General features: G+C 45.1%; 1 long non-coding RNA gene across 1 annotated transcript; it reads right to left on the bottom strand.

The window, feature by feature from the left end:
* Positions 1–4549: 4549 nt before the first annotated feature.
* Positions 4550–10296, bottom strand: LOC138266553 (uncharacterized). The gene is made up of 3 exons (XR_011199543.1): positions 10198–10296; positions 5611–5985; positions 4550–4892 (listed from the first exon to the last, which is right to left on the bottom strand). It is a non-coding gene; the product is annotated as an uncharacterized lncRNA (long non-coding RNA).
* Between the last annotated feature and the right edge of the window lie 331 nt (positions 10297–10627).

The following is a 10627-nucleotide window of genomic DNA, read 5'->3' as shown; positions in this document are numbered from 1 at the left end:
GTCATTGAGATTATTTTCTCTCAGGACAAAACACGTCACCAGTATATGAATACTTGGAAATGCTTTAAAAGCTTAAGCCAGCCCAGGGGTGGCGTAAGAGTGATGCAAGGGGGAGAAATATCTTTATTTCTATCTGTTATTTCTGATTCTGCAGCAGAGAAGAAGGAAATTGCATTCATTGATTGTTTTTGTGCAGGAAGGTGTCCCTTCCTGTGCAAAAACAATCATCCCCACAACACAGGCACCCTTGCCCTGTGGTGCAAGGGTGCCTGTGTAGGTGAATGGCAGCAGTTTGTGTGCCAGCGCAGGGGAGAGGACAGAAATGTAGATATGGCTCATTTGTGTCCTTTCCTAGGGGCCCAGGCTGGAAAAGTAAGGCACTTGCTGAGCCGCCCTGTGCCACAGGTCTTATAAATATGGTCCTAATTACTAGGAGCAGAAAATAGATGTCTGAGTGGTGGCAAATTTATTAGCAGACACAGACACTTAGGAGCATATTTACAAGAAAGCCGTGCATCGGTCCTGATGCGCCACTTTTCTTGCGTCACCCCTGCCCCACCTAACGACACCATGGTTGCACCATATTTACAATGTGGTGCACCATGGCGGTCGTTAGGACAAAAGCATCAACATTTATTAAACCATTATGGTGCTTTGCAGCACTAGCGTCAAAAATTCTTGACGCTTGTTCAGCAAAGCGCAGAGAGGCCCTTGATTAAAATGGGTGCGTCATTTGAACGCCAGCTCTGAGTAGGTGTTAAAAATGGCCGAAAAAATAGCACAGTGAAATGTTGTAAATTTCACTGTGCCATTTGTTTCGGCCTCCATGCGTCGGAACGCCTCCTTTGCATAAAATATGCCTGGTGCAGGCATAATGTGGCACAAGGGTTTACAAAGTGGTGCAATGCAAACATTGAGCCACTTAGTAAATATGGTGCAGTTAGAAAGGCCTCCTTTCCCTGAAGTCTCAGGACCAAAAAGAATTAATCTCTACAAAAAGGATTTCTTGTGCGGCCAGGAGAAATGTTTCTCCTTCCTATAATTTGCCCCCATTATTTTAGTTTATTTGACAAAGAATATTGTTAATCATGCTGGTTAGTCTAAGTAGAGACAGGAGCTATTTTAAAACAGGCATTTTTTTCAGGAGCGGGTATATGCCAATCCAGTGATGCACAACTACGTAAACTGACACCAACCTGTCACTCACCTCATTATCAGATCTGGAATATTATTCTACAGGTATGAATGAGGGAACACTTTTGGGACTGTCTCAGCAGGTCTAAACCGCTGCCAGCTAGTGCTCAATCCCACCACGTGAAAATCACTAGAGGTTAATTTGATTTTCATGCCTTTTCTCTTTTCTTTAACTTCATACAGTAAAGCCTTGTGCTGCAAATTCATGATAGATACCGCCAATGGAATATTTCAGAGAAAATGTCTCTCAAGAGATATTGTCAGTTTGACCCTCTCTACATCAGAACAAAAATTAACGAAATTTCAGGGGCGGGAATGTTGAGCGCATAATTACAAATGTACACAGGGCTACACATCTTCATGGTAAAACTTTACAAAAAATACACACAAGGCGGAACAGCTGCGACAAACCGTTCTGGAATTTCACGTTTGCAGCGTGCCCATCTTACACCAGACACAAACAAAGGACTGATGTTTCATTACCAGGATAGCAAGATTTTTGAGTTGACCAATCAAATCCTTGAGATAAAAATATCAACTACCAGAATAATGTGAAAGTGTGTATGTAAAGATATGAATCAGTTGATGGGCATTCTCTTTGTTTTCTGCACCTTCTCAAACTCTGTTAATTCAGAATAATATATGTGTGGATGTGTGCAACTGTGTGTATTTGTGAGTGTATGTGGCTGTGGATGTTTGTGTGTGAGTGAGCTTTTGTGTGTTTGTGTGAAAATGAGTGGCAGAGGGAGTGTTGATCAGTTATAGTGAGTGACAGTGAATATGTATGAATGAGTCAGATTGAATTAGAATAAGTGAGGCTGAATGAGAGACCGCGATTCTGGGTGAGAGCGAGTAAGCATGAGTGACTGATAATAAATAAGAGAATGAATGTGCGTTTGTGGCAGGTCGTGAGGAAGTGAAAGTGAGGGAGTTTGGATGAGCGAGAATGAGTGGATGTGTGTGATAGTGAATGAGTTTAACTTTGTGTGAGAAGGAGTCAGAGTTAGTGAGGATAAGTGAAAATGAATAAAAATGATTGAGAGTAAAAAGATGTTTAAGTGCTTGTGAGTGGGAGTCTGAATGAATGAGGTTAAGAGTAAATGCTAGTGAGTGTGACTGTATAAATGAGAGAATCTGAGTGTGTTGGAGTGAATAACAATGAATGGGTGATAATGATTTAGATAGAGAGAGTGTAAATGACCCGGGTGATGGTGATGGTAATTGTAAATGAGTGAGAAATACGGGGAGTTAGGGTGAGTGAGAGAGTGATTGAGTGTGAATGACTAAGTGTGAGTGAGACTGAATGAGAGTGAATGTATATGAGTGTGTGTATATATATATATATATATATATATATATATATATATATGTTATACTGACATTCTGCCATTGGCCTTGGTATACTGCAAGTAATTATTCAATTATTGATGTATGGAGATTACCGGGGTTAAATGCTGGTGCTGGTCTACAAGAAGTTGGTCTCCCTTGCTTCATTTGCTCACAGAAATGTAGGGCATGATAATGCCATTCACGTTCACAGTTTCAAAGATCACTGGCCTCCATTGGTAAGAATCATTTCACTACACTAAAGTTCAAAAATATTTACTATGACAAAACATATATTTTCAATGTATTCAGGTTTGCCTTTATCCAATTTGATGCCAGATGTACTAAAGGATTTTACGATCACTAGGCCAGTGATTTCCAAACTCAAAGGATTGCGACCATCAACTTTTTGTAATATACAAAAACCTATTCTGACGAGTTTTTCCCACTTGTGAAATCTGTATTGTGACCCATATAATTTGTAAGTGGTGAGACTGGGGTGTTCCTTCCAAATTGCATTTCTGTACGATATGTGTCAATAGTTTGTAAACACAATACTGGTCGCAAATCATTAATAAGTTACCAGCTCCTCAGAGAAGTGGGTAACTGGTTCCCAAAGAGACAGCTCCCTCTTTAGCAATGATTTTGTCAGCATCATTGGGAGCAGGCAGTGTTCGGGGGACCACTGCCTGTTCTTCTAGATGTCTTCCCAAACAGGAAACGCTCATCTTTTAAAGCAGCACCAGTTTCTTTAAAGAATGTGGGCTCCATTGCAAATAGTGTCTGTTTGGGTATGCATGTATATGGATTCTGATTTGCTGTTATTTGTGGATAGAAGTGTTAGGGACTGCCAGTACTGGTGGGCCGAAAGAAGGCTGCGGGTATAGGCTCTGTTTAACCTGACTGTACTCCCCAAGGTCTTCTAGTGGGTTGGTTCTGTGTTTCTTCTAGTACTGTATCAGTGACTGAATGATGATGGCCTTGGTCTACCCAACACACGTTTCAGAATCCTAAGGCAGCACGTTTCCTAACATGGGTCTGAGAATATCCTCATTAAGGGCCAGATGTAGGGGCAAAAAAATTTGCGACTCGCATTTTGCGAGTTTGTGCGACTCGCAAAATGCGAGTTGCAAATCGAAATGCAGGCAAAACAACAATGCCGAAATAGCGACTCGCACCCGGAGTCGCAACGCAGAGTGCTAGTCCGCCGATTGCGAGGTCGCTTTTTGCGACCGTGCAAAAAACAAACTCGCAATTTGCGAGTGGGTGTCGCAAATTGCGAGTTGCATGTAAATTGATTACAACTGCTGCAGAACACTCCAGAAACCACTCCAGAACACTCTGGAAACACTTCCTGGCACATGATGATGACATCACAGCCAGGAAGTTTACTAATACACCTGGGAGGAGGGAGGACCACACCCTTTTATAACTGCTGAACTGCACACAGGAGAAACAGCAGCTGCCATGGAAGGAACTCCAAGGAAGAGAAAGCTGAAGTTCTCAGAGAGGGAGCTGGAGGTGCTGACAGACGAATGCTGTCAGCACTATGACGATTTATTTGGCAAGGCAGCCCTAAATGTGCCTGAAGCCACCAAGAAACAGCTGTGGCAGGACATCCAGGACAAAATAAATTCCCTGGGGGTGAGCCACAGGAGCATTGATGACATCAAAAAAAGGTGGTATGACCTCCGCTCCCGGACCAAGGAGAGGGTGGCTGAAAGGCTCCGGGAGATGAGAGGCACAGGAGGGGGACCATCATCAGTGCCACCACCCACACCCCTGGAAGAAAGGGTGGAGGAAACCCTGGAGCAGGAGGCAGTATCCGGATTTGGGGACCTGGACACCTCAGAGCCCAGCACATCAACCGGTGAGTACCATGTGACATGCCTGTACCCCTATCAATGCAATAGCCCCACCCACCTTGTACACTGGGGCATGCTCAACCAAGATAGCTCCATTTCAGGGTAGCAAACACCAGAATGATGCATTATGGGAAATGTAGTCAAGTAGGCAGTTCATAGGCAAATGTTTATTAGGAAGTGTGCAACAGATAGTAGACACTGACAGTCTGTTCCCCATGTCCCACAGGTCTCCCACAAGACACCACCACTACTCCAATCAGCCAGCCCAATGAGGACACCTCAGGACCCGCCAGCACTCCCACCTGCACGGCCAACATCATCCCTGCAGTATCCACACCTGCTGCAACTGTATCCCAAGAGGCTGCGCCAGCAACAGGCAGGAGTGAGGCAGTGGAACACACAGGGCAGCCACCGCTGCGCAGGCGACGCAGGTCCAGGACATCAGGGCTGCAGTCCGGCCAACAACCTCCCAGCACCAGTGAGGCACAGCTGCTGCATGGTCAGCGCCTACAAAATAGAATTTTAGGGAGGATTAGTGGTGTGCTGCACCGCTTCGTGCGCAATAACGAGGCCAGCATGCAGCAACTGAACTCCAGGATGGACATGATATGCACGAACACTGGGGACCTTGCCCTAGCCATGAGGGAACTGGCGGGAGGACTACTGGCCCAGGCCGAGGGTGGGCGGCGCAGGGACCGTCAGCTCCTGCACAGACTAGACAGGATGGCCACATCCATCGGCAGGCTGGCTATGAACACCACAGGCCTGTCGAGGAGGACAGTTGGGCTGCAGGTGGAAATGGGCCATTTCGCTGGGGATGTGGCTAGGGGCCTGGGACGTCTCACCCACGTCATTGACTTGATGGAGGCACGGCATCCGTCTAGGGGCACAGGGGAAACATCCCAGGACAGTGAGGAGGGCTCTACAGTGAGCAGTGTCTCTGCCACTGACAGTAGGGTGCTCAGGAGAACCAGGCAGAGCACAGCAGAAGCACCAAGGACCAGCCAGGCTGGCAGGAGGGGCAGAAGGTCATAGAGATAACCCTGGTCCTGTTGAAGTGGCACATGACGTCAATGTGCCACATGCCTGGTTTGCATTTTCATGCCCATGGACAATCATTACTTGTATATAGTTCAATTTCTGCACTAATAAAATAGTTTATTTGTTCCACTTAACAAATGGTGTTTTTGGTCAATAGGTGAGTATGGTTGGAGTTGACACGTACCTTATTGGTTTGCAATATGTTCCCGTCTCAGTCTGCCTTGATTAGCTATACTCCGATCCCCATGATGGCGATGTGGTTGTTCTTGCTCTTCATCATCAGGATCTGGGTCTGCAGGGGTCAGAGGCAGCCCACGTCGGGTGGCTATGTTGTGGAGGATGGCACATGCGACCACAATTTTGAATGCTGTATTGGGGGTATACTGGAGGGCACCTCCACTGCGGTGGAGGCATCGGAATCTTGCTTTCAGGAGTCCAAAGGTGCGCTCTATGATGTTCCTGGTCCTCTTATGTGCATTGTTGTATCGCCTCTCACATTCATTGCTGGGTGTTAAAAACAGAGTCATAATCCTTGGCCTTAGAGCATATGCACTGTCACCTGTTGGGCACAAAAAGTACACTGTTAGGAAGTCCTGATTGGTGTGCACAATGACCTGTGTGTATGTCTGCAAGGTGTCTGTAGCTCTACCTAGGAGGTATCCGTCTCCAAATTCCCCACGTTCCAGGCGTTGATGTATCCCACTATGCCTAAAAATGTATGAGTCATGGGTACTGCCTGGAAACTTAGCTACAATGTCAGTGATGATATAATGGGCGTCACAAACAACCTGAATATTCAGTGAGTGGGTACACTTTCTGTTGCGGAAAATATGTTCCAGGTTTCCAGGGGGGCATGTTTGAATATGTGTCCCATCTACACATCCTATGACATGGGGAAAGTTTGCAATCCTGTAAAAGTCCAGCATGGTGCTGTTTATTTCTGCCTCATTCCTTGGTAGGTATATAAAGCGTGCCATGTGTGTGACTAAGGCATCTAGGAATACCCTGAGGAACCTTGACACTGCACTTTGGGATACCCCATCTGCCACATCAATGACCCCCTGATAGCTCCCTGAGGCCAAGAGGTGCAGTGAGCATAGCACTTGCACATGCGTAGGGATGGCGCAGCCACGCAGAGTCTGGTGTTCTAGCTGTGGTTTCAGTAAATCTATTAATTCTAGTATGGCTGCGCTGCTAAGGCGGTATTTGTCATAGATCTCCTCTTCAGTTTGCTGAAAAAGAGTCTGCCTGGTTCTATATATCTTCTCCTGTCTGTGGCCCCTCCTCCTCCTCTGCTGAGCTGCGTAGACTCTCCTCCTCACTGCTATGAGGTATATCTCTGCCATCTTGAGTAACCCAGATGGCTTCTGGGTCTCCTTTTATGCTTTGGTTATGGTTACCACCTGCTCTGAGTTAGTGGTAAATGGGACATGCAAACTGGGCTTTTTGCGACTAGTCGCAATTTGCGAGTTGCAATTGCATAAGCTTTGCGACTCGCAAATTGCGACTTGCTATTTGCGGGTCGCAAAATGGGGTCGCAATTTTTGCAAGTCGCAAACGGCTCGCATCACTTTTTGCAAGTCGGAAATGGGGTTTTTGAATCCCATTTCCGATTTTGCATTGTCGCAAATAGCGAATCGGGCCATTTGCGACTCGCAAATCTTTGCTACATCGGGCCCTAAATGTCTGGCCTGGCTCCATGTCAACTGCACTTAAAGAACAAATAGGTGAATTATTACTCTTTCCTGAGTTTTGATCCAGATCTAACTCTTGCCCTCAATGTCGAACATGTTCATCTACAACTCGGTGGTGTAACAGCTGCCTAGCAATTACAAAGGAAAGACAGTATATTCTCAGGTATAACCTTGGGCTCTGAGATTTATCTCCTACAAAGGTAAGTCATGCACACTCAGTTTGCTTGGAAGATTGTCAATCAGTACAATATGAAACATATATTTTCATATTTAAAAAGACCAATTAACTGTAGTAGGCATTTCTCTATTACCGTACACATTTCCCCTGTAAAAGTTTGGCAAGTTTGACCAGACGAATTTTAAGAAAAATCGAGGTATTAGCTCACCCGAAAAATATCCGATGCATTAAATACCTACAGTACTAAGCATTTCTTTAGCGTTTTTTTATGACTGTACACATTTCCGCTGATCAATTTTGGCAGGTTGGACCTGCCACAATTTAAGAAACCGAGGTATTTAATGCATACGACAATTATCGGATATGTTAAATACCTTTTAACTCATAATTCTGATCCTGCGTAAATGAGTGTTTACTCTCTGTTTGGAATATAACGAGATACTCATAATCAGGCTCGAAGTAGCTGTCTACACTCAACTGATATCATATGACCCCCCAAATAGTTTTTAAAACAGCTCACAGTACTGAGTTAATCCCTTAGAGAACCTTGGGATGGCTGTAGGTGTCAGCACACTGATTTTACTCAATCTATCTGTTGTGAGTGACACTGTCAGCTATTCCATGTTTAGGGAGTGATATATATCAGCTGGGATTACCCACTTAGAATTGGCAAAGTTAAGCACCTTTCTCAATGGTTCAACAAAATTGTCATGGCTACCACCCTTTGCTGCCATGGGGTCTTCCACTTGTGCGTGTGTGTGTGTGTGTGTGTGTATAACACCACTTACCATAATCGCCCACTCTATTAGTGTAGGACATATATTTGTATTTATTGTTAAGGTACATACATGCGGAGTAAAGCATAGTGAATCTACCCTTCCCTACATATACTTACCCTAATGATACAGTGGCAGATGCCATTTTGACTACAATATGTTTTGCTAGCACAATACTTAAATTGGCATATTCTGTTAGAATTAACCATAACTTACCATAACATTAAAAATAACACAAAGCTACAAGATACATAATTCCTGCAAAAAACAGGTGTGAAACTCAGATGTACCTAGCACATACTGCAGCAAGGCATGACAACACGGTTCACATCATATAGCGTAACAGAAGAAATTGAGAGGCAGAACCACTTGGACTGGGGCCAGCACAACATGCATGAGGGCTTTTCTTAGTTACACACATTGGCCCGTATTTATACTTTTTGACGCACAAATGCGCCAACGCAGTTGTGCGTCAAAAATTTTAATGCCGGCTAACGCCATTCCAATGTGCCATGCGGGCGCCTTATTTATGGAATGACGTTAGCCGGCGGAGCTGACTGGTGTGCGTTAAAAAAAATGACCCACACCAGGCAGCGCCGGCGTAGGGGAAAATGGAGCTTGGGCGTCAAAAAATGGGGCAAGTCGGTCTGAGGCAAAAAATCTGCCTCAACCCGATTAGCGCCATTTTTTTTTACTCCCACCCTCCATTGACATGACTCCTGTCTTAGCAAAGACAGGAGTCATGCCCCCTTGCCCAATGACCATGCCCAGGGGACTTAAGTCCCCTGGGCATGGTCATTGGGCATAGTGGCATGTAGGGGGGCACAAATCAGGCCCCCCTATGCCACAAAAAAATAAAAAAAATAAAAACTTACCTGAACTTACCTTAAGTTCCCTGGGATGGGTCCCTCCATCCTTGGGTGTCCTCCTGGGGTGGGCAAGGGTGGCAGGGGGTGTCCATGGGGGCAGGGGAGGGCACCTCTGGGCTCCTTCCGAGCCCACAGGTCCCTTAACGCCTGCCCTGACCATGCGCTAAAAAATTACGCAAAAGCGTCTGGACGTCATTTTTTTTTACCCACCCACTCCTGTGCGCCATTTTTGCACGGGAGTTTAAATTGGAGTCATTTTTTAGACGGGAACGCCTACCTTGCATATCATTAACGCAAGGTAGGTGTCCACGCTAAAAAATGATGCTAACTCCAAGATCTTTGGCGCTAGACGGGTCTAACGCCAAAGTATAAATATGGAGTTAGCTTTGCGTCGGAATTTCGTCAAAAAACGGCGCAATTCCGGCGCAAACAGAGTATAAATATGCCCCATTGTGCTTTATATAAATAATTTTTAGTTGTGCTTCCTATTATATTCAACACACCCTTTTGGGACCCCAACTTTCACAGCCTACTTAAAACAGCTACCCACCTACACGCATGCCTGGCTTGCAACATACATAAACCAGAACAGAGAAGGAGTCAGCACTCCCCAAAGCCTCTCATTACCCCAGGTGTCCTTACTTGTGACTCACAAACAGTTCTGTCAAATAACTGATCTAATGATGCTTGGAGGCACGTGCCGTTTTCGTATTGGAACCAAGGCTTTAGCACTGATGGTGTGGCAATTTTTTTGGCACGGTCCTACGGCCTCCTCCTCAGATTCCTTCACTATCACCTAGCAAAGGTGCTCACATCTCTCCATGGCCCCTCTCTCACATAGATTTCATTTGCTTTAAAGCACTGGTAAAGGCTGGATTTACTACTGCACTCAGCAATCCACATAAAATACAGATCTGTTCTTTACAGCAGGCTTGTAAACCTTCTGCCCAACTATATAGAGTCAAAACTGCTACTAGACAAAACTTCCATCACCCTCTCTAGCAGGAACATTAATCACATGAGTTAGCTTGACATTTTTATTGCTGCCTGAAAGCAGGACGCACAAGGAACTCCATAGCAGGTCTTTTAAAAATCTAAAGTTATTGCTCAATAAAGGACCCCTTCTGAGTTCAGCGCCCAGTGCACCCCACCAGTCGCACCCCCTAAAGCCGTCCCTGACTGGCACTTAACATTTACGGATTGTTGCACCCATACCTTGCGGTATTCGTGCGCACATCGATTCCATGCACCCACCTTTTTAATGTATTTATCTACACCTTTAGTAACACCCCTTTTTAAAGGCTGTGAATCCCTCACCCAGCCTCGGCCGCATCCTGGAGTATTTCCTGTAGATGGATCTAGACAGGTGGGTTACGTCACGCATTTGTCTGCGAATATTTTTCGAATGTAAAGCTATTTTATCCTTTCTCAATCCTACCGCAAGGTGGCAATAGAGCACAGTATTTGAATTGGACAGTTGGATTACTTTGTTAATCCTTGTCAACGAAGAGATATTGGGTTAAGAAACATGAATTGGCGCAAACGAAAACAAGCATTTGTAATGCAATAGGTCTCGCATTTGCGAGAGTTGGAGCGATTGGCGTTGTAAATGCATAATTGGAGTTATATACTGCTACATAATTGGTCCTCTCCTGCCACATAGTTCAAACCCTGCATATAAGTA

Source organism: Pleurodeles waltl, chromosome 11 (genome assembly GCF_031143425.1).
Source record: "Pleurodeles waltl isolate 20211129_DDA chromosome 11, aPleWal1.hap1.20221129, whole genome shotgun sequence".
Taxonomy (NCBI): domain Eukaryota; kingdom Metazoa; phylum Chordata; class Amphibia; order Caudata; family Salamandridae; genus Pleurodeles; species Pleurodeles waltl.
The sequence above is the reverse complement of the archived record's forward strand: the minus strand, read 5'-3'. Positions and strand labels throughout refer to the sequence as shown.